Source organism: Sus scrofa, chromosome 13, assembly GCF_054392235.1.
Source record: "Sus scrofa isolate SSC_HxYL_T2T_F1_AM1 chromosome 13, Sscrofa_HxYL_maternal_Yorkshire_Landrace_v2.0, whole genome shotgun sequence".
NCBI lineage: Eukaryota > Metazoa > Chordata > Mammalia > Artiodactyla > Suidae > Sus > Sus scrofa.
In genome coordinates this window covers 100,922,788-100,947,257 of record NC_139395.1, presented here as the reverse complement: position 1 = coordinate 100,947,257, position 24,470 = coordinate 100,922,788, and the positions used below count along the sequence as shown (strand labels likewise).

At 36.3% G+C, this 24,470-nt stretch overlaps 1 long non-coding RNA gene across 2 annotated transcripts; it reads right to left on the bottom strand.

The window, feature by feature from the left end:
- Positions 1 to 555: 555 nt before the first annotated feature.
- LOC146397519 (uncharacterized) lies at positions 556 to 24,470 on the bottom strand. 2 transcript variants are annotated; one of them, XR_014824520.1, is made up of 6 exons: positions 24,374 to 24,470; positions 22,713 to 22,868; positions 19,453 to 19,543; positions 5,921 to 6,066; positions 3,747 to 3,838; positions 556 to 2,475 (listed from the first exon to the last, which is right to left on the bottom strand). It is a non-coding gene; the product is annotated as an uncharacterized LOC146397519 (long non-coding RNA). The 2 variants fall into 2 exon arrangements; XR_014824521.1 differs by lacking the exons at positions 556 to 2,475; positions 3,747 to 3,838; positions 5,921 to 6,066; positions 19,453 to 19,543 and adding an exon at positions 21,955 to 22,492.

Genomic DNA, 24,470 nt, shown 5'->3' with positions numbered 1-24,470 from the left:
GCTACTTTGTTATATTCTCCTACCCAGTGGGCAAAAGAAGTCTACATGAGAGCCACTATATTAAATATATCTTGTTATATTAATTATATCTTGCAGAGCCATACTTAAAGAACATATTAAAGATGGGAAAATTTCTCTTCCAATTTATAATTGACTGGTGATAATAATGTGTTTGAACAAGAAAATGCAAAAAAAAACTTATGTGAGAAATTAAATGCAAATAAGAATGCCTATATTTGAAATGTAGCTTGAAAATTTGACATGTATTGACTCTTATTTGGATAAATCAACCAATAAAAATAACCCTGTGTGATAGTTACCTTCTTAGAGGACATAACAAATACAACTGAATACACATGAGTACTCATTCTCATCTAGAAATCAAGCATGCTCAGAATCTTTTCAGAGAATAAAATACCCTCATGCCAAGAATACATACTGTCTTTTTCTTTATTGAATGTTACAACTTCCCAGTGATTGACATAGTCCCCACCTTCTGACACTCTCCTACACCTCATTATGCAGAGCTAGGATGCTCATTTTACACAAGCTGTGCCTTAACCTTTCTAACTGTCACAGGGTACCCAGCTCCAGGGCCTTTGCTTTCAGCAGCAGGAAAGAGACGTATAGCCTAGAGCAAGTCATCACAGGCACCTTCAGATTGAAGTGAGTACCCCAGCATGCTGGGAGACATGCTGTTGTGAGGGAACCAAATTACTGCATCAGATCAAGAAGCGGGAGAGGAGAGAGTCGAGGTCACAGAGCCCTGGGCAAGTTAGCTGTGGATGCACTGAGCAAAATTTGCTGTTGATATTTTCCTTGTTTTGATGGCAAACTTCTCCTTCTTTTTTACTCTCTTGGAAAATGGTTTCTTTAGTTACCAGGGTTTAGAGAGCACTTAGCCCATGAAATGGCTCAAGCCAAACTTTATAAGCTATTTGCTTTCTTCTAAAAGTTACAAATTACGATCCTATGGAAAATGGGTTTTATTTTTTATAATTTTTATTTTTTTAAAAGGCAGGCAAAACATCATGAAAATAATTATTATTATAAACTGTAAACAATCCACCAGCCTGATGTTTCTTCAAAGTAAGGGAACAGACTCTGTTTCATATCATCTTTATCATTCAGACATGTGTTTCATCTATCTGTTCCATCATAAGATAAAATTTCCAAATTTTATAAACTTAGGTTTATTGAAACAAATACACTGTGTAATCTGCAGATGTTGCTATTATGTTAAAGCCATAATGACTTGTAATGTGAGTACATATTTAGTAAAAGTAGGAAGTGAACAAATGGCATAGTATTCTTTGATCTCAAAAATGATGAGTTTTGCCTTCAAAAATGTTGAGTTTTACCTTCAATATACATGAAGAATTAAATGCAGTAAAATTCCTATAAAATACTTTTCCACATGCTAGGAGTTTGGTTATACTGTGAATCAATGGAAATAGTGCGGCGTATTGCAGATAACAAGGGCTTTCAGAATTAAACATATTTTGGTTTGAATCTCAGGTATAAATATACAGGCTATGAAACCCTGGAAAAGTCACTTGATCTCTTTGACCCTAAATTTTCTTCTCTCTAAAAAGTAAGAAACAGAATACAAACTATGGTCCAATATTATTTACACAAATTAAATGCATGCACACAAAACAGCATTACATTTTAATAAAAGCAATAAATACCTAAGGAGATGAATGAAACACATTTAAAAAAATGCTACGTAGAGAGGAAAGGGAATGTGGATTAGAAATGAAGTGGGGGCAACAAGATAAAATAAAAGGCTTTGCTCACACCAGTTATAAGAATGCAGTCAGCCTCTTTCTGCAGCCACCCCTGTCATTACAGAAGGGGCTCCTGAACAAAGCAGCACAGTGACAGCGATGGAGGTTCCACATGGGCTGAGCAACGTGGATTTCCACTCCCTAAGGCTGACCTTGCCACATCCATTGCTGATTGACCAGTGTGCCGGCAACAGAGACCTACCCTGAAATAGTTCCGTTTCTAGAGTGGTTCTGTTTCCGGGATGATCAACCAGCTACCTGGTGGAAAGGTGACTGTATCAGACAGCTTCTATCATGAAAGAAGGCAGTATTTTGTCTTTTCTAGAATGTACACTTACTCTGGATACTGATATGCCTTCCTCGTATGTAATGCTTCTGCCAAAACTACCATTTGTAGACTTAAAGGATGAAAACCTTGTGCACTGTCCTGGTGTTCCATGCAGCGTTGCTTCTGATCAAGGAACTCATTCACAGGAAAAATAGTGCAGCAGTGGACCCATGCTCATGGAATTCACTGGTGTGACTGCGTTCCTTACCATTCTGAAGTGGTTGTTTTGTTAGAATGGAAGAATGGACTTCTGAAGATTCAATTACAGTGTCTATTAGGTACCAATACCTTTCAAGATTGGGATAAATTTGCCCAGAAGGCTATACAAGCTCTGAAGAAGCATCCATAATATTTTGTCTGACAGCCAGCAATCACGGGTCCATCCAGAAATCAAAAGATGGAAATGAGAATGACATCAGTTACTATTACTTGTAGGGACCCACTCACTAAATTTTTGCTTCTTGTTTCCATAACTTTATACTCCACTAGCCTAAAGGCCTTAGTTCCAGAGAAACGCTTCCTCCAGGAGACACAGCAATGATTCCACTGAACTGGAAGTTAAAACTGCCCTCGGTCACTCTTGGCTCCTTATGCCTCTGAACCAACTGGCAGAGAAGGGAGATATGGTGTTGGCACACATATCCTTACCTCCGTTGTGGTTGTGAATAGCAGTCCAATTTCCTCTTGGTAGTCAGGATCAATCACTCCAGCCAACACCACATCTCCCTTCTCTTCCAGTTAGTTCAGAGGCATGAGGAACCAAGAGTGACCGAGGGCAGTCTTAACTTCCAGTTCAGTGGAATCATTGCTGTGTCTCCTGGTGGAAGCCTTTCTCTGGAACTAAGGCCTTTAGGCTAGTGGAGTATAAAGTTATGGAAACAAGAAGCAAAAATTTAGATTGATCTTGACTACCAAGGGGAAATTGGACTGCTATTCACAATGGAGCTAAGGATATGTGTGCCTGGAATACAGGCGATCCTTCAGGATGACTCTTAGTATTCCCATGCCCTATTTTAAGGTCAATGGCAAACTGCAGCATAATCCAAGCAAGACTACTAGTGGCCAAGACCCTTCAGGAATAAAGTTTCAATTCATCCCACCAGGTAAAGAACTGTAAACAATGGGGTGCTTTATGAAAGCAAAGGGAAAGGATAGTTAAAGAAGACTGTTATAAATACCAGCCATGACCACATGACAGGTACAGAAATGAAGACTGAACGTCATGAGCATTTCTCCTTATTTTGTTATGGATATGTTTGGGTGTATATACGCACATATTAAGCAAATATTGTTGCCTTCTTTTCTCTTTATTCCCTCTTCATGTGATGTATTGAGTAATGAGTTTTCAGTTTATGTCAGTATTTAAGTGTTATTAATTTTACATAATTCAAGATAAGGGATATCAGGTGAAATGTAAACATTACTCAAGGTCTTTACCTCCTCTTCTGGAAAGGAGATTTTAGTGTTTTTTTGATTGTATGCAGGATAGTTGTATCATGTTAGATGGAATTATGACCTTGTTATTGTCCGTATGTGGAGATTAAGTATAGTTTAAGTATACGTAGAGATTCCCTTCCTAATAACCCTCATTTATCACCAGGGCTTCAAATTAATGGTCAAAAACTTACCAATCAATTTCCAATTCCAATTTCCAATTAAGCTGATGGTCAGTCTGGAAGCTGCCTGCAAGCTTGACTGCCAGTTCCTATTCCTGGGGAAACTAGGGCCAAAAAAAGGGACATTTCTAGCTTCTTCTCTAAAATCATGGGTGTTTCTGGAAACATGAAAAACTTAACATGTGTGGCCTGGTGATAAGAATAGGAACCATCAAAGGAGTTTCCCCACCATCATCACTTTACATCACTGCTGTTTTGAAAGGTTCCATTGGTGCTTGTCCAAAAAGGTAAATTTGTATCCTTGGAGTATAGTGTTACATACGTCCAGTAGATCAGGCTTGCTACTTGTGAATTAAAATCTTCTTTGTTCTTAGAATTTTAAAAATTTGCTTGATCCATTAGTCTTTCAGTGGTCTTTCAATTTTCTCTTAATAACAATATTTGTTTGTTTGTTTGTTTGTTTTTTAGGACCACACCTGCAACATATGGAAGTTCCCAGGCTACAAGTCGAATCAGAACTGTAGCTGCCTGGCCTATGCCACAGCCACCTCAACACCAGATCCCGGCCTCAGCCTCATCTGAGACCTACACCACAGCTCACTGCAATGCCTGCCAGATCCTTAACCACTGAGCAAGGCCAGGGATCAAACCTATATCCTCTCGGATACTGGTCAGGTTCATAACCTGCTAAGCCAGGATGGGAACTCCATATAATACTATTTTCAATGTTTTCTTCTATTTGTATTAGGTTTTGCTTTATAAATTGAGACAACATTAGTAAACACATGCACTTTTTTTTTTTTTTTTTTTGTCTTTTCTAGGGCCGCACCCACAGCATATGGAGGTTCACAGGCTAGGGATCCAATCAGAACTATAGCCACCAGCCTATACCAGAGCCATAGCAATGCAGGAGCCAAACTGTGTCTGTGACCTATACCACAGCTCACAGCAACACTGGATCCTTAACCCACTGAGCAAGGCCAGGGATCAAACCTGCAACCTCATGGTTCCTAGTCGGATTCGTTAACCACTGAGCCATGACGGGGACTCCAACATATGCACATATATAATTGCTGTAAGTTATTGGTGAATAATTTATCTTATTATATTCTCTTTAACCTGTAATACAGCCTTTTGGCAAAATGTCTGTTTGTTCTTCCTTTGAAAAGGCTTTTGGCATTGTTAATATTGTTCATTCTTGGTATATAATTTCTACCACTTGATTTTATCTGGTAGATAAGCTTTTACTAATATAGATAAGCTTTTACTAATTTCTACCACTTGATTTTATCTGGTCATGTTTTATATAAGCATTTTATATCTCATTATCTAATATAGATAAGCTTTTACTATTTTTTCTTTGTGCTGGTGGGCAGATTTTATTTTTTATTTATTTATTTATTTTTTTGCCTTTTTTAGGGCTGCACCGAGGCATATGGAGGTTCCCAGGCTAGGGGGTCGAATCAGAGCTGTAGCTGCCGGCCTACACCACAGCCACAGCAATGTGGAATCTGAGCTGTGTCTGCGACCTATACCACAGCTCCCAGCAACGGTGGATCCTTAACTCACTGAGCAAGGCCAGGGATTGAACCCAAAACCTCATGGTTACTAGTTGGGTTTGTTAACCACTGAACCATGACAGGAACTCCCAGATTTTATTCTTGTCCTTATTTCTTCAATATCGTAGCCCTTTAATAGTTTCAGAAAAAGATCAGGGCATTTTTTTTTTCCTTTCCTTGCAACCAAAGTCCTTGCATTAGTGGTTTCCAAATTGCACACTTATCTGTAAAAGAACATATGAGATGCCCTTCCCAGTTATGCAACATTCATTTCTAATTGTAAACGTGCACTATGAATATATTGAATGTTCCAAAATTAGAAAATAAAAAGTGATATTTTGAATAAATGTATTAGTTTTTTCTTCCACCCCGTCTTCCCTTGGATGAGAAAACTGTAGCCCACCTAATCCTCAGGGCAGAGCCTCCTTGCTTGCCTGCTTGTATGTCTCAAAAGAAACCTATCTTAATAAAGCTATTTCTTGCCTATCAAAAAACAAATGAATGTATTAGATAGTTTAATATTTTGCTGAAGCCCCCTCCCTCCATCTAATGTGCTATTTCTCAGGGTTTATACACAGATGCACAGACACACACACACACACCCCACTACACACACCTACACCTTACCTTGGAAATCAATACATTAGGAATATAACCATCTGCCAGAGAAGCTGTACAGTGTTATTGGATGTTGTCATATTCCTGCTTTCAGTCTCATCTTCATCTTTGACCTTTGGGAATTTCTCTTCATTCTTGCGTACTCAGTGGCACACCTATAGAAACAAACAGGTAATCATATTTATTTGCCCAGCATTTCTAGATCATTTAGTTCACCCTGAAGTTCAAACATTATTTCATCCAGAATATTCCTGAAAAGTGAATAACTCACTAATATTTCTATATTATCCCTTCCAAATGTTACTATTTCAAAAACTGATTCTATTAAATACATAGTGAAAATATGCCTTAGAAATACAAAACAACCATGGCAAAAAAAAATGTTCTTTCTATTTTATAACTGACGCTTTTAACAACTTATATTTAACTGACTATTTACCATTGGTTTAATTGGAAACTTTTTTGGCAAGAGAGATAGAAATGTCAACACAATACTCCTATAGCAATCATTTTCATCATTATTATTACTATTGAACATATGGCGTTTTAATATAATGGAGACAAAATTGAATAGTTCTTGAGGCAAATGCCAAACATACAAATTTTTCTGGCAACAGTTTTTTAATGAATGCAGTGTTCTGGTACTCTAACAATACACACTGGTAACATTTTGTCAAATGACATAAGTGATTTGGGATAGTTAACTTACCACAATAATCCTCTGGGCTTCTCAGTTCTCAGAAAAAGATTAAAAAAAAAATAATAAAACAGGGTAGGACTCTCAGAAAGCATGTGTTAGGAACTCTGAAAATCTGTCCCTCAAAGGAATACACATTCATCTGGTGAAACTTAGGAAAGACAATCATTTAAAGTTTTTAAAGATTGACCATCAGCTTACCATACCTTGAAAAGCATTTATTCACCAAAATTTATGGAAACTTTGTTAGGAGAGTGGAAGAGTATTGTGCACATTCTCCTTAACCCCTTCAAAAATATTATTTTACCTTTGGGCAAATAATACTTTGGTCTATTTACTGAAATCTTTTTTTGTTTTGTTTTGTGAATTCAGAGCTTGCCCAGTCACCCATGACTTTCATGTGACTGATTAAAACACGTTTCTTTCTCTTGGTTACATGATTTAGTGTTCAGGCTGGATTTCAGACTTCAAGTCCTCCTGCTGGGTGCATCAGGGACTTACAATAATTTCATAAACTCTTGATGTGGCTTTGGGATCAACATGTTCAAATATGCTCTACTCATTACATATTATATTCCTTTACTTGGTAATGGGGACTGACTGTATAGTGCAGAGAACTCTCTTCAATATTCTGTGATAATCTATGAGAGAAAAGAATCTGAAAGAGAATGCATATGTGTATATATATGGCTTAATCACTTTATGGTACAGCAAAAATTACCATAACCTTGTGAATCAACTATAGTTCAATAAAGCTTTTAAAAAAAGATATAAGAAATCCCTTCCAAGTGAAGTGATCTAGGCCAGATGCTCTAAAAGGACACCTGAATATGCTTTTAATCTGCAAGGGCAGATAGATAACAAAGACCAAAAACTTTCAGGACAAGATGTGTGCAATCTGAATTTTTGACATAGTGCCACAGCAAGTAACACGTGATTAAAACTGTTTCTAAGCATAGGAATTTTAGAAAAGGAAGCACATATGTGGAAGTATACTGTGGTTTTGTGGTTGTTGAATAAATCACTCCCAAATTTCAGGTAGTCAACATGTCCTCACAACTGTGAAATTGCCTTCGTAATTTATCTATCTACAGATTTTCTCTGATTCAGATCACCCTCTACCTTTCTGTGAGGCTAACTTTCTAAAATACAAATCAAGTTGTATTACTTAACTGCTTAAAATCCTTTATTGATTCTCCATTTCCTTCCAGATACCACGGAATTTATGTTTTTTTGGGGTGGAATTTGTTCCTACTTATCTTTCTGTCCTCCTCTTGAGTAATGTGCAGAATTGTCTGATAGCGACCTTAGGATAGTCTTTGAAGTTACCTGGGCAATGAGCCAGCTGGAAACCATGGCCCCTTCTCCTAGAGGGGTTGTACCCACATTCTGCTATCTTTCAACCCCCAGATCCTTATGGGCCACCTGGAATTCCAAGGCAACTCTTTCAAATAAATGGTGGGAACCTGAAGCCAGCCTCCCCAATCAGCTTGCTCTCTCCTGAATAATAAGGCTTCTTTATCATGCTTTCGTTTTTGCTGCTTTAAATTTTTATAAGATAATGTCCCTCTCCTAGAAGGGGCATTAGGTGCGGCCCTGCATGCCTTTCAGCAGGGGAGATAAGTGGTGAAGACACCATACCTTCCTTGCTGAACAAACTGCAGTGGCTCTCAGCTGTCAGTTTTTGTTGTTAAGATACCCTGACACACATGCCCTGAATCTCAGCAACCTACAGAACAGTGGTGCGCTTCTTGCTCATGTTAAGGGTTGGTTGCTAGGAACTGACTGTGTCCCTATCTCTCTTGTCTTCTTATTATAGAATCCAGGCTGAGGGAGCTGTCACTTTCCAGGATATGCCTGTTTTTATGGTAAGGAAAAATTGCACAGCGACAGGCAGAAATGCGTAATAGTTCTTAAGGATCCTGCTCAGATGTGGTATGTGTCACATTTGCTCCTGGACAGCATGTGGCAATGGTAGGATTATATAACCTCTTACAGGAAGCAAGAACAAATATTTTGAAACAATAATAAAATTGACTACAGTTGACCTGTATTATTTTCCACATTTACTATTTGACCATTAGGCAATGATACTTTAGAAGTGTTTTATTTATTTGTATATTTATTTTTTCTTTTTAGGGCCTCTTTTGAGATATATGGAAGCTCCTGGGGTAGGGGTCAGATTGTAGCTGCAGCTGCAGGCTTACACCACAAACACAACACCACCAAATCCAAGTCACAGCTGTGACTGATGCTGCAGCTTGCAGCAACGCCAGATCCTTAACCCACTGAGTCAAGCCAGGGATCAAACCCACATCCTCACAGAGATAACAGTCGAGCTTCTAACTTACTGAGCTACCACAGGATCTCCTGTCTTTTATTTTTAAAATTGTACATAAGTAAAAGAAAAAAGAAAGAAAAAAAGGTACTTTTAAAAGTTTAGACCAGGCAGTGTGATGATGGACACTAGACTCTTGAGAATGCTCTTCCCCAAGAGACCAGAACCCCCAAAGACATTAGAGTCCCCTGCAAAGGGATCCCTGGTTCTTTTCCCTAGTTAGTGTTTGCATGAGAACTCTCAGCAATGGCTCCCTGCCCCCCACCCAATATCCATGGCTTCTAAAGAGTTCTGCTAAAGATATTCTCCTTCTTTGGTCTTTAGTATGTCAGTCTATGACATCTAGTTTGAGCCCTCAACAGATCTTATACAACCCACTAGTGATGCAATGAGTAGTTATTACACACTAGGGGACAATTTTTGCTATCCTTAAGCAAACAAGTTCAATATTCTGCTAAATCTACTTAACTATACTAAGGCTTCTTCCAGCTTTAAAAATCTATAATGATTCTTATTTAAGTATGTAGTGACTTACAGTGTAATTATTAACAACTTATTTAATCCATATTGAAAAATTGTTTTAGGTTCATGGTTCATAACTAAAGAAATAAAACATTTCCCTATTATATAGTAGTATCAACAATTTAAAATTAAATATATGTAACTTCATATGTATTAGAGCAGAGCAAATCAATCAAAACATATAATGAGTGAAATAATTACTATATATAGGTTAGACTATACATAGTAAAATTGCCTTAAATATTGGTTTGATTTATAGCAACTGGGAATAACATATAGAAAAATATGTAACTATGTGCATGTTTATAACTGTTATATTTTTATATAATCTCACAAAACCATTCTATGTTTATTATTTTCATTCACTAAATCTCCCCTATGCATTTCGTCTGAAGTTTAATTTCATCAAATTTAATTCAAATAGTGTTTTATCTTAAGTTGTAAACTATTTTTCTGAACATGGCTTTATGAATAAACTTTTTAGTAAGTTTTTATTTAAAAGTTGTAGAACTCCTGTTTGGAGCATGTAAAAAAATCTTTTAATTAATCATTTGTATTGCTGTTGATTGCAGCAACAGGAACATAAGGTATAGTGAAACCACATGACTCATGGCCAAATAGTATGGAGACAAATGTGTACATGTTAAAAAAAAAAAATGTAGACAAACAACTATGAACTATATGGCAGTTCTTGAAAATTAAAACCAAAATTAAAACTAAAAGCAAACAGGCTCTTGGAAAATTCAATTCCTTCCTTTGAGTTTTAGGTGCTTTGTGATTAAAAATGAGAAGAATGAACTATTTAACTTCAGTGACATGTTCCAAAATGATGTCTGTGATTCTCGCTCTTTTTTTTTTGGCTTTTTAGGGCCGCACCTGTGGCATATGGAGGTTCCCAGACTAGGGGTCCAATTGTAGCAGCCCACCTACGCCACAGCCACAGCAACATGGGATCCCAGCGCATCTGCGACCTACACCGCAGCTCACGGCAATGCCTTAACCCACTGAGCGAGGCCAGGGATTGAACCCCCAACCTCATGGTTCCTAGTCAGATTCGTTTCCACTGTGCCACAGCAGGAACTGCTGTTAATTTTTGTAATTTATCTCATGAGATTAAAAAAATTATTTTTAGCATTGTTTTCAGATCTCAAAGACTGAAATTTGCCCATCTTGTAATTAAATTAGTAATCTACAAGTTTATGCATATAAATATATATATATCCTGAGATAAAAAAAAATTCTCTAATTTTCCCCAATATTCTTATTACTGCAATCCATTAACGTCATATCCCCATTTTAACTTTTTCCTTCACAATTTATGATAGTATAACTTTTGATTATATATGTCAAATAAAAATATTTTGTATCTACAGGTGTGGGTACAAAGTGAATATTTTATAAGGAGTTCATAGTGATTTTCTATTCATGAAATAGGGAAAAACCAAACTTATTCCAATAAATTATCCTTCTTTCCAGTGTTATAAATTAAAACAAACATTTAAGAGGTACAAAACAAAATTCCAGTTATAACACATTTCAGGAAGTTATTGTTATATAATCAACTATCTCTAATGGATGAATCTAGTGTTATGTAACATATTCAATCTTTTAGAATACATTTTAAATTATTTTTCTTATTCAAATGAGTTCATATTCATTTGTATTCATTTACCTACTTCTCTTTTCTTTTTTTTTTTTCCTATACCCATGACATGTGGAAGTTCCTGGGCCAGGGACTGAAGCAGAGCTGCAGTTGCAACCTATGCCACAGCTGTGGTAATGCCAGATCCTTAACCCGCTGTGCAACAAGGGAACTTCCTTTGTTTATCTACTTTTTATTCTCTTTTTTCTCTGCTTCTTTTCTTTTCTCATCTAATAGAATATTCAAATACATGGAAAGATGATTAATCAAAGCAGTCTGAAAATTGGAAAAGGACTGAATTTTTACCAATGTAGATACTATCAAAATAGAACTTTAGGAAATTCTAAAAAAATAACTTTGTAAATTTGTATGCAAAGGTGAATGGTTTGTTTAATTCTAAAATTCTTTAAACATTTTCACTACAATACAATACAGAGACTTTGTCTAATTATCCAACATAAATAAGTTATTTCTGTGATACTCTTTTGTGCAGAGGCAAGAACTTTGTTTCAAGGAAGAGCTTTGGGTTTATGTTTACATTACAAATAAACTGTCATATATATTAATTACTTGAAATGAAAGATGTATATCTTTTATAGTTTTAATTTGTTATAAACTATATCAAAGATAGAAAAATATTTGTAGTGTATGTTTATGGTTTAAAAAATAATAGTAAAACAACATCCTTATATTTACCACCCAGATAAATAAATAAAACATGATGTATCTATGATTCCTCTGTTTGCCTCTCTCCATTCTGTCTGCAGTCCTTCCTCGGAAAGGAATCCAGGAAAATTCACAAAGTTCCTGAATTTCGTGTTTATCATTCTCTTGCCTTTTAAAGAAATAGTTTTACATGTATCAATGTATCTCTAGCATTATACAACTTATTTGCCTACTTTATACATTTTACAGAAGTGGAACTGTATTATTATCCTATATGTTTTTCTTTTTGTTCAATATTATTTTTGATTGTTATTAAATGGGCAAGGTTCTAATCTATGTTGCATTGCTGTACAGTATCCTATTATGAACTCTACCACCTTTTATTTACCCATTTTTTTCTGTCAGTGGAAGATTGAGTTATTTCAAATGTTAGTACTTCCAAATGGTGCTGCTGTGAACACCGTTGCAATTGTTTCCAGGGCAAACAACCAGGAATAGGATTACTGGGGTATGTGGTATTCACACCTTTAGATTTACTAAATAATACAAAATTGATTTCCATGTGTTTATATAAATAAATCAATCCTCTAGCGATTTATGTTCTAGTTGCTCTATATGCACACCCCAAATTTTTCATGACATTTTAATTTTTGCTATTTAATGAGTACAGAATTTTTATCTCAATATTTTAATTTATTTTCATCAGCTTACTAATTTTGTGAAATATCTCAATTTTTAAAAATTCACCACTGGTATGGTGAATAATAATATAATAATAATAATAATATATAATTATTATTATTGTTGGTTTTGAACTCACAAATTTTTAAAATATTTTAAATATTCACCCTTTACCTGTTTTATGTGTTTGTGGACATCTTTCTTTTATGTCTTATCTTTTTACTTCTTTATAGTACTCTTTTCTACAGCAAAAGTTCTTAATTTTAATATAGTTAAATTTCTTTATAATTGCACATTTGTCACTTGTTTAATTAATTTATACTAAGTTTTTCTCTCTGCGTGTCTCTGTCTCTTTCTGTCTCCCTCATGCTCATGTTTTAGAGGCATTTTATTTTCTAGGTCACTCTACTACAGCTGTCACCTTGGGATAAGATTCACAGATCTAACTTTATACTGTTCAGGGTCCTATTCCTTGCATGCTGCCTACCCTTCTTGTGGTGGATGAAAGTCAAAGCCCTGAACTATAGGAACTTAATGCCTGGTTCTTCAAAGTTATGCTTTCTCATTAGCTTTAAACAATTTAAAAAAATCAAACTCAGCATTTTAAATTGTATGGTGCCTAGAAAATTCTTATGTCTACATTTCTGGAAATAAGAGTTATGTTATTAATTTATAAAAATTGTGATTCAAAAATAATTCATTTTGTACAGTATTGAAGAAGATTGCAAATATTTGTCTATACTTTTTTTAATTCAAAATTGTTTTCCCACAGTTAATATTATTGGGTAGCTACATCAAAATGCTGCCATCTCCCCATCCTGTTTCTCCCTTTCATGATAATAGGCGTGTTCTGTTCTCTGTGACACTTCAGCCCCCCATCTATATAGTTGCTAAAACTGGCCTCAAGAATAGCAAGTACATCAGCTAATCTTCACATTACAATGTGGCTGAGTATAAAATCTCCCCACTAGAGAAATGTGTACTTTATCAAGAACAGTTAGAGACCCTATCTTGGACTTGAACTGGGAAATATGGAATCAGTCAGTTGTCAGGAGAGCAGATGGCAAAGAATTCAAGACACATGACCATGAGGATCATGGTCCACAGTGAACCAAGGAAGCTAAAGCCAAGAGATAGAAAAAGTTAAACAGGAAGACAGTAAGTTGGTTAATTGTTGCAGAAAATATAGAAGTAGATTCATACAACAGAGAATGGCAAATCACTAGGGAGAATAAATATTTCTTAAACTTGTGCTCTTAGGGGTTTGCTAAAGATAATGTAGTCCCTGAAGTGTCCTTGTAAATTGAAAGGACATTTGCATTCAGTGCTTAGGAGCATTGTTGCATTAGAGTACAGAGCAGTGCTATCTGTAGTAAAAGATTGGTTCTTTGTGTTTCCAATATCAGTCATAGATATTCTAATATCAGTCATTCTAAAATTACAATTTTAAAAAAGTAGTTGAAAAATTACATAAAAAGTAGACAAAAAGAATGCAAGTCCATATTTTGAAAATTAGACGTAATAGAACGCTATACTTTAAGGGTCTCACTACTTGCTCTCAATTTCTGAGCTTATCTCATTGACTGGTAACGTTGGGAAGACTATAGCACCATCTGCAGACCACACTTTGAACAGCAGTGGTTTATGGAATCCATGGGCTCCTTCCCTGTGCTACTACCTCCACACGAGTGATGGGGAGGAAGGGCATTTCAACTTTCTTGCCCCATCTTTACTGCTTCCCACATGAGGCTGTCAATCTGTCTACCCTTTTGTCAAACTTCACTACTTAAATGCAAGAAAAGGGGAGTGGGTCCTTAAGACACGGCCCCCACATAATCATTAATTAGCTTTTCCTATCCTTTTGTGATGGATTTTGCTTTGGGTTGGTAATTTTTAAAGTTTAAAAGCTCTGAGGGTCACACCTTGTGTCCTAGAAGGCCCAAGCATCTTACTTGTTTTCTCTCCTTCTGTTCCCTTCTATCTTGTTACTGCAATGGTGTAAGTAAACAAGTTCAGAGTCAAACCTACTAAACCTGCCATGTTTACTTCACAGAGAGGGGAGGAGGAGTTTATGTTGTAGGGCAAAATTCCACATGGGGAGCTTGAATCTTTGGGCATCTAGTGTGAACAGGTATAGCTGGGATCAACTATAGCAATAAAGAAAGTATGTTTTGGTTTCAAGACCTCGTACTCTGTATCTAATCGTAGTTGAAACTAAAGTTTTTTTGTTTTGTTTTGTTTTGTTTTGTTTTCCAGAGAAAGTAGAGCTTCTTCAGGAAACTTTGATTTCAGAGGCAATTTTAATTCTCTATAAATTCACATTTAAATGTGGAAAGGAAGAGCTTTCCATGAAAGGTCCCTTGAAAAGGGGATTTCTCAGAATTAAAAAAAAAAAAAAAAATTGACCTCTTCAGATTTTGTTTGCAGACTTGGTGCTGAGGTTTGTTATGCTTCTTCAGGACAAGTAAAGTCTTCCTATTTCTGAAATATAGGTGTGGGAAGAAATATGGATGTTTTCAGTGGATTAGTAAGTAGAAACAAGCTCTAAGAATTTAAGTAGCCAGGGAAAGATAAGAATTGAATAAAGCACATTGCAAGGGTTACCCTTTCATCTTAGGCCCCTGAGGGAATAAGATGGGGGAGGGTCAAAGAAGCAGCATGGAGTTAGCAAACTTTGACTTTTAACAAGATTGTAAAAAATAGCAGGCAAAATTAATGTCTTCATAGGAAATTTCTCCTGATAGAGATTAAATTCATAGCTAATTGAAAAGAAGATTGGCAGCAAAAGATTGACATCTTAGTAAGATTCAAATCAAGCTATAATTTTCTTTTTTATTTTCAATTCTCCTGTCTAGTTTAGATATTCTTTAGTTTACCTATTTTTTTCTTTTTTCTTTTGACTAGGGGTCTAACTGGAGCTGCAGCTGAGGCCCACAGCAATGCCAGATCTAAGCTGCATCTTTGTTTCACCTATGCTACAGCTTGTGGCAATGCTGGATCCTTAACCCACTGAGCAAGGGCAGGGATTGAACCCACATCCTCACAGAGACAAAGTTGAGTTCTTAACCTATTGAGCCACAATGGGAACTTCTAGTCTACCTATTCTTAAATCTCTTCTATGGCCCATGAAAATAAGAAATATTAAGGGGAAATAAAAATCCTTTTCTTGGAAAATGCTACGGTTGTAGTGGTTGCGTTGAGTTTAGATATCATAGATACAGTGATAAGAGCAGCTGTTGTAATATGTTCTTGTGTACTATTGTCCACTTTGAAGTGCAGAAATGCTGAGTACTTTATAGATTGAATTGTGTCCCATCAAAATTCATATGTTTATTCCCAACCCTCAGTACCTCAGAATATGACTGTATTTGGAGAGAGGACCATTAATAATAAGGATCGAGCAAATTTTTAAAATTCTAAGAACAAAGAAGATTTTAACTCCCAAGTAGCAAGCTTGATCTAATGGACATATGCAACCCTATACACCAACGTAATAAGGCAAAATGAGGTCAAATGGCTGGGCCCGAATCCCATATGACTAATGTCTTTATAAAGAGAGGAAATTAGAACTTAGGACACAGACACACATATACAGAAGACCTTGTGAGGACACAAGGAGAAAGTAACCATCTACGAACCAAGGACAGAGGCCATGAAGAAACCAAACTTGCCAACCTCTCTTGGACTTTTGGCCTCCAGAAGTGTAAAAAAATAATTTTTTTTTTTTTTTTTTTTTGTCTTTTTGCTATTTCTTTGGGCCGCTCCCGCGGCATATGAAGGTTCCAAGACTAGGGGTCTAATCGGAGCTGTAGCCACTGGCCTAAGCCAGAGCCACAGCAACGCGGGATCCAAGCCGCGTCTGCAACCTATACCACAGCTCACGACAACGCCAGATCCTTAACCCACTGAACAAGGGCAGGGACCGAACCCACAACCTCATGGTTCCTAGTCGAATTCGTTAACCACTGCGCCACAACGGGAACTCCAATTTTCTATTTTTTAAAAACACAGTCTGTGATATTTTGTTATGACAGCCCTAGAAAACTGAGGTATGTAGAGATAGATCAAGACACTAACTCAGATGCTGAAGAAATTCTATCATAAGTCAGTAAAAGGTTCCTTGGGTTTCTCTACTGAATAAAGATACGTACTTATACTCTATCACCAGACTGTTGTTTGTTTTGGCTTCCCCTGAGCAAAAGATAAAATTTTGGAGAAGAAAATATCATATATTAATTTATTTTGTTATGAATTCTATAAAGGGATGTGAGTATTTTAGCATGTCTCTGGGGGCTTAATAATTAAAGTTGGTTTTAAGTTTTGGGGCATTTGTTATTAACAGGTCTATTATAAAGTCTATGCGAATTATGTTGTAAGTTACTTGTCTGATTATTTATAGTTAAGTATTCAGTGGGATGAATATACGATAATTGATTATAAGGAGGATGGGCTCTTAGACCTTGAAGGTCAGCCTCCATGTGTGATGGTTACTTTTCCCATTCCTGGTGTCCATGTTTTAAATAACAAGGTCTGCCTTTGAGAAAGAGCCTGTGCCCCCAAATTTAGTCCCTTAAAATAACACATATTTACATCTTATCATTTCTGTGGAACAGGAACTTGATCTTTGCTTAGCTCAAAATTTTTCACAAGGCTTTGATCGAGGTATCAGCTATAGCTGCAGTCTACTTAAGTCTTGCTTGAGGCAGGATCTGCTTCCAAGCTCATTCAGTTGTTGTTGGCGGGATTCCGTTCCTTATGGGCTGTTGAACTGACAGCTTCAGTACATCACTGGCTGTTGGATGAAGGCCACCCTTCGTTCCTTGTCACATGGATCTCTCTATAGTGCAGTTCACAACACAGCAGCTGGCTTTATCAAAGTGAGCAAAAGAGAGAGCTCCAACAGGAAGGAAGTCAGTCTTTTGCAACTTAATCTTGGAAATGACATACATCATTTTTGCTAGATTTTATCTGCATTCTATTTGCTGGAAGCTACTCACAAGATCCAACCCAACCCCAAAGAAAAGGGATTACACAAGGACATGGCTCATTGGGAGCATGTTAAAAGCTGCCTTATTTTTTGTTTTACTACTTTTATTTCTGTAACTCTACATGGATGCTAGGATCAAATTCATCCTTTGGCTTGTCTTGCAGATTGGAAGACTCTTGATTTAGGAGGACTTGCTTAGAGACTTAAGTCTCTAGGTCTAAGTCATGTTTTCAAATATCAATGAGATCTGGAAGTTCTCTTGTCAAACAGCAGGTTAAAGATCCAGCATTGTCACAGCTGTGGCATAGGTTGCAGCTGTGGCTCGGATTCAATATGTATATCAGTGAGATCTGATTATAGAGAATATTTTTTTTGCCCAACTATTTGTGATACCATGATACCATTTTTTTTCCCATTTGGCTGTTTTCTCATGTATAGGATGTTTTCATATTTAGTTTTCAAGAGAAGTGTGGCCATCAAAACATACATCACAGTAGTTTAGTTACTCCAAAACTTCAAAGTCTCATATATTCAGACGCAAGTAGCTAACAAGTGACTCAAGTGAGAGCAATTTCAGAAGATGCTTAGAAACAGACATAACACTGAAGTATGTTAAAAACTGAAGATGAAGAAGATGAAGGATACAGCAAGTATTAAAGGGCATTATTCATTTATTCAAAATATTCCTTCTGGATCTACTCATTACAAGACATAAGGTAGAGAAACTAGGGATATTTCAGTGAGAACTGAAAGTTTCTAAACCTAATTTTAGTGTGTAGAAAAGTTTTAATAATAAATATTGAGTTAGTTTTTCATAGCAGTTATAGTAAACATGATGAAGGAAAAATGAACCAATCCAAACGAATGAATAAAAGGCCATGCTCTAGCCAGGTGTCATCAGAGAAGGGTACCTGGAGGAAAACAAGTGAGCTGACCTATTAGTAAGGATCAGGAATCAGCCATGCATAGAGGGAAGAGAGAAGAATCCAGTTAAAGAGAATAGCGTATGCCACAAATTTGAGTTGGGACCATAGTTGCCATCATGGTTTGGGAAAGAGCTTAAAAGGTGAGAAATGAGTAGAATAATAGAATGAGTTGTGGATGTTAAGATAAGTAGGAGCTGCATAAGCCAGGTTAAGAATTTAGGACAAGGAGAAGCAGAAGAACATGGCCACATGTTCTTCTGAAATGCTTAAAAAAAAAAAAAGCATTCAGTCCTTCAGCATGGTAAATGCATTGGAGTTACAACAAATACAAGGAGACTTGATAGCAGGCAATTTCAGTGATCCAGTATAAATAAGTTTTTAGCTTGAACTTGGATTTTGAAGATGGAGAGAGAAAGAGATAGAAATATAGAAAATTTTTTCTGTGAAGTTGGGAGGAAAAAGATAAAAGTAGCTAAAGGGAATTTCTAAGTAAGTTAAAAATTTTAGTGTAGCAGATGCTTGGCCATTTTCTAGGGTCTATGGGGAAAAAGCAGGTGGATAGAAGAATTCGGATGTAGAACTCCTGAAAGGGCTATGAAACACTTACTACGTAGAGTCATGTCCCTGTTTATTATTTTTCTTTTTTTAGGTATGAAGAATTAATTTTCTCTTTGTCAAACTCAATTATGCATTTGAAATATCTTAGCTACTATTTTAAATATATGATGTTTTGATTTAAATATAAAATGTTATAAATATTTTATAGTAAGAGGGTTTTCAGGCTATCTGGACACGAATTACAGCCTGATTTTGTTTTGGCTGGGTCTATCATTTTTCTCTAACTGTAACTCCATAATAGTTTAATTTTCTTCCTCTGTATTTTCCCTGGCAGAACTAAATTATTTCACCCATCTGTTGTTTTACTCTTCCTTAAATGAACCCACTACCCCCCTTTTTTTGAGATAGAAAATCTTTTTTTTAGATAGATTTCCTCTAAATTCTCTAACATAATTGCATAGTGCTATATTTTAAAATTTCTTTGTGGTTTAGATTTTGGTGATGTTTCTTCTTATAGCATGTACCTTTGTATCTCTTTTCTTTCTCCATCTGGATTTAGTTTTCATGCTTGTTCCCAGAAGGTTAGTATTTATATTTGAATGGTCCAACAAAGAACTGAAAGAAAGCAGAGGGCAAAGGAGTGAGTCAGAGTCTAATCAGCAAAGAACTTGGGTCTGGTCTGTCATGCATCTTTTGCTTTTTCTTATATCTCTTCAGGTTGATCGAAGTGTTGCACAATGCACAGAACAGGGAAGTTCCATATTTATACATAAAACAAGGAGACTCTTTGGCTTTCCTAAACCACTTATAGAATTCCTTTATTTATTTCTTTATTTTTTGCAGAATCCCCCATTTTCTCTTCTATCTTGCAAAAAGTAAGTAAGTCTTATTCTTTGACAGTCAACAGGTCTGAAAGTTTCCTTGTTCATCTCTACCCACCTTGCACTCAACAGCTTAAGGCAATATGATGGTTGGGTCTTCTGCACTTGCAACCCACTTGTGCAGTAGACCTGTTACTTAATAACTGCTGTGCCCCCCACAGGCAATCTTATATCACCTGATCCTATTTTCACTGTTACAAATAACCCTTTACGTGTGGTAGTGTGGTATGATACTGCATTGGAGCTGTATCTAGCCCAGTCAAATATGTCATTTTGTCTTCTTTTAATTCTTGTTGATGTGTTAATTTGAAATGGAAAATTGCATTGCAGCAAAGAAAATGTTACCTCTGTGATCTCTAAACACAAATGGAACAGCACAATTTTCAGCATTAACCTAAGTATGTTTGCATGAAAAGTCCAAATCATCTTAACTAATCCTGCCTTCCCTCATATTTATTTATTTATTTATTCATTTCTTATAACAAATCCTGAAAGTCCTCCAATTCTTCTTATTGAATAAATGAGAACAAATAAGACCCCAAAATATGATACTTTAAGAAATATGAAACAAAAAGATAAATTTGTCTCCCTCACTCTTATCTAACATTACCATAAATATGGTACCTATGAGAAAAATAGTAATTCATGGTCATGGGTGGATATTAGTATGTTTCAAGTAAGGTACACCTGAAGGCAGAATTATTTTTCTATTAAGACAGCTCTGTTTCTCTAGCCATTCTTTTTACAATAGTGTTTTTTTTTCCTTTCTTTGCTTTTCTTTATGTTCTGCCTTGAAAGACTGGGAAATGACCATAATAGCTGTTTTCCTTGGGCAGTGAGCAGTGAGTGAATGTTGAGCTCCCTGTGGACTAAGCATTTTGATGCAAATTTCCTCAGAAAAAGAAACAGTGCTGCAGATTGCTACAGAACCACTGTACCTCAGAGTAGGGAATGCTTCACTGCTCTTTTGTCCTGGGGCTGAGTATTAACTACACTATTGAACAGCAAGTGCTTATCATCCCTACCATTCAGACCACATAAATCTCTGGAAAGAGACAATGTCCCTTCAGGGAGCTTAGCTAGCCCATAAATGTCAAAAAAAAAAAAAAAAAAAAAAAAAATCAAACTGCATTTAGTCCATAGAGCTGCAAAAGCTAAGGTAATTGGGGCTATTAGAAAAATATTTATTTTATGACTATCATCAAAGCAATCGATTTTCCAGAAGGCTGTCTTTGGGGGAAAATTTTCTTTAAATAAAATTATTTCAGCTCTATATAAATAAAAACATTCTATAGTCCTGTATATATTTCACTTACTATTATTTTCATGGCATTACCAAATCATTCTTGGGTACCTACTAGGTGTTATGTTTGCAGAGGGAGGAATATGCAAGGCCAAGTTGATAAACACGATAAATTTATTAAGGCATTCGAAGCAATGGGCTGAGCTCAAGATGGTGCCAGCGGCTACTGAAAGGATATGTTAGGCTTATAAAGGATCTGTGGTGGGAATCTATGGCAGGCCTTCATGCAAGGAACTTGTGGTGGGAACAATGAAGAAAGAGGAGGGGAAGGTTGGGGGTTGGGTTGGGGACAGAGGGCAGTTAATCTTTGTAGGTGGTTAATCTATGGAGGCAGTTGTTTCCCACAGACTATCTTTTCTTGCTGAGCATCCACAGCCCTGGAAAGGGTATAATCTTGCTCCGGACTGTACCCACATCTGCAGCAAGTCTCCAAGGTGAACAGCCATATTTGGGGGGTGGAGGTGGGGTCTGTCACAAGCCTCCAGGGAACCTATCACTAGGTAGTGAGAAAACTGAGATGGACCAAAAGGAAATGTGAGACTGGATTCCACCCTCTAGGATTTCAATTTCCTCCAACCATTGTAGTTGACCTTAATAGCAAGAGGCTCTCAGGGATCAGAGAAAAAGATTAAGGTCTCTGGTTTCCTGTTCTCACTGTGGAATAATGGAAATAATAAACGTTTGAAGTCAGGTAGAACTGTTATTTTATGATTTTTTTTTCTGTTAGAATGCATTCATTTTTAATGTATTTTATTGAAAAAGAAATAAAATTATACATGCATATAGTAAAATGTTCTATCACTACAAATTATAGAATTACAACATATTTTCTTATACCCAGACCCTAATTCTGTTCACAGAAGCAACAATTATAACATCTTTACTTGGCTATAATTTTAGAATTTAGTCATCATAGATACAAGCAAGCATTTTCACTAGATTATGCTAACCCAAAGTATGCCTCCTTGACATATGGGTTATTTTGAGCTAAAAGCAATTGAGAAACAGCAAATGCAAGAAAACTTATAAAGCCGGGGCACAAATTTTCTTTTTGCAGAAGAAATATCCATTTTTTAACGTTGTCTCGGTCTTTTGAAGGGGAGGGCTTTGAACAACTCTTAGCAGTGGAGAAGTCACTGGCTTAAATCTGCATAACAAACCTTACTAAAAAACCTTTGTTTACTGCACTTTTCCTGGTCACCTTCACAAAACTTGCCTCTTCTATCCAAAAGCCCCAAGTCCCCTTTTCTTAGTTTAACCTAAGGTAGTAAATATGTCAAAGGTCTAACCACTGCCACCTATAAATTAGCACTTGCCATCTGTCTCTGCAAGGATTAAGTAGCCACTTCAGCCACTGTAGCCGCTGACCTTCAACACAGCCTGAAAAGAGATCAGGGTGGAGATCAGGAATGAGACATTCATATATATTATTAAGTAACATCTTTCCTTCCTTTACCCTTCATCTCCTTTGGCAACCACAAGTTTGTGCTCTGTGTCTATGAGTCTGCATTTTTTTCATAGATATGTTACTTTGTGTTGTATTTTAGATTCCACATATAAGTGATGTCATATGATGTTTGTCTTTCTCTTTCTGACTTACTTCACTTAGTATGATAATCTCTAGGTCCATGCAAGTTGCTGCAAATGGTGTTGTTTCATTCTTTTAAATAGTTGAGATTCCACCGTATATACATGCCAATCTTTATCCATTCAGCTCCCGATAGAAATGTTGCTTGATTTCAGTAAGAGACTATGACTAAAAAAGTAAAACAAAAACAAACAAAACTTTATTTTTTTTAACTTCATATTCTGTATAATGTTCACACCTCCACATGATGGTGGACAGTGAACCATCCATCATGTGGTGACAGCCTTGTCAGCAATTTTATCACAAGTCTTTCAGTCCTGTAAGACAGTGAGTGGTAGGATGAAGTTCATTTAGTTAAGTCCTTATTTTGGCAATTGCTGAACATAATAGCCCTTGGTGGAGGTGGGGAGGGGAGGGAGAAGCAGATGACATCAACCTGATATAGTTAAGCCGTCAGGTGACTTACAGGAGTAACAGACACTAGGATAATAGCAAACCAGAGGGAGTTAAAGAAGATATTTTCATTCACCATGACTCACCTTCTCCAGGCATGCTTTGCTTTTAAAAACACTGCAAAGTATGGATTGGGTAGGTGAGAAATAAATTATTCTGTGACTATATATTTTTCAATTCTCTCATTTAGCTTTTTATTATGCCCTCTGTTTATTAGTAGTATTGGTTTACAAACCCTTCTGATGATCCATTGTGACCATTTTTTAAAGAAAAAGATGAGATGAAAGAGGGGGTTTTATGCCTAAAAACAATTCAGATAAGATTACTGATGAAAAATAGCAATGTTTTGAGTCATTTCATGTAGCAGTATAACAAGGGACACAATAAAATTCTGTCTTCACACTGAAGGGTACTTACCAATGGGACTGGAAGTTCAAATCGGCCTATTCCATTGTACATCATCTGTAGAAAACAACTTACAAATATAGCAACAGCTCCAACAAAATTGGAAAGTCACTTACTAAAAATCACAGCCCTGTCATTTGACAAGCAATGATGCCGATTATGTCAAATAGCTTTTGGAACCTCAAAACAGCATTGAACATCGGTTTAAAAACTCATAATCATTGTAAAAGCTTAAGAAGCAAATTATTCGATCACAGAACTAACTGCTCAGGGAAAAAAAAAAAAAGTCACACAGAGGGCAAGAGCCTAATAAATGCCAGCATATTACATTACAGTGAGTAACATACTCAAACAATTTCTGTATAAGAACTGAAACAATTCCACTCTCTAACAGCTCCAGAAGTTGACATATTAATGACACGCCAAAGACAGCTTTTCTATCCAGGCTGATGAGTCATTGGGTTTCCCTAATTAACGCTATGCCATAGTATTTGTAAGATTTGTAAGTGATGGCAAAATTCAAGATATGTTGCAACAAGATGCCTGAAAAAGCAAAGGCTTAATGTTTCGTCTTCTTACGTGGAAACAAAAAGGCTTGTTTTAGAGGATCTGTGTTGGCAGCTCTACTAAGGGGTGTCTCATCAATGAAAAGTTTGCTTCTCTAGTAATAAGAACCACTTCTGACATTGTCACAATGAACTGCTTTCTTCACATATACATGCTTGTGTCAAAAATTCTTGAAGATGAAAGGAAAAACATTGTAATTACTGCTACAAAAATGATTACCATTGGTTTAAAAAGACCACTGTACTTACCAAAAATGTTTCAAATCAGTGGGAAAACTTGGACAAGGACCGTGTAAATCTGTTTCGTCCAGGAATCTGGAGGCATAGCAGAGGGTGAGTTCTCAAC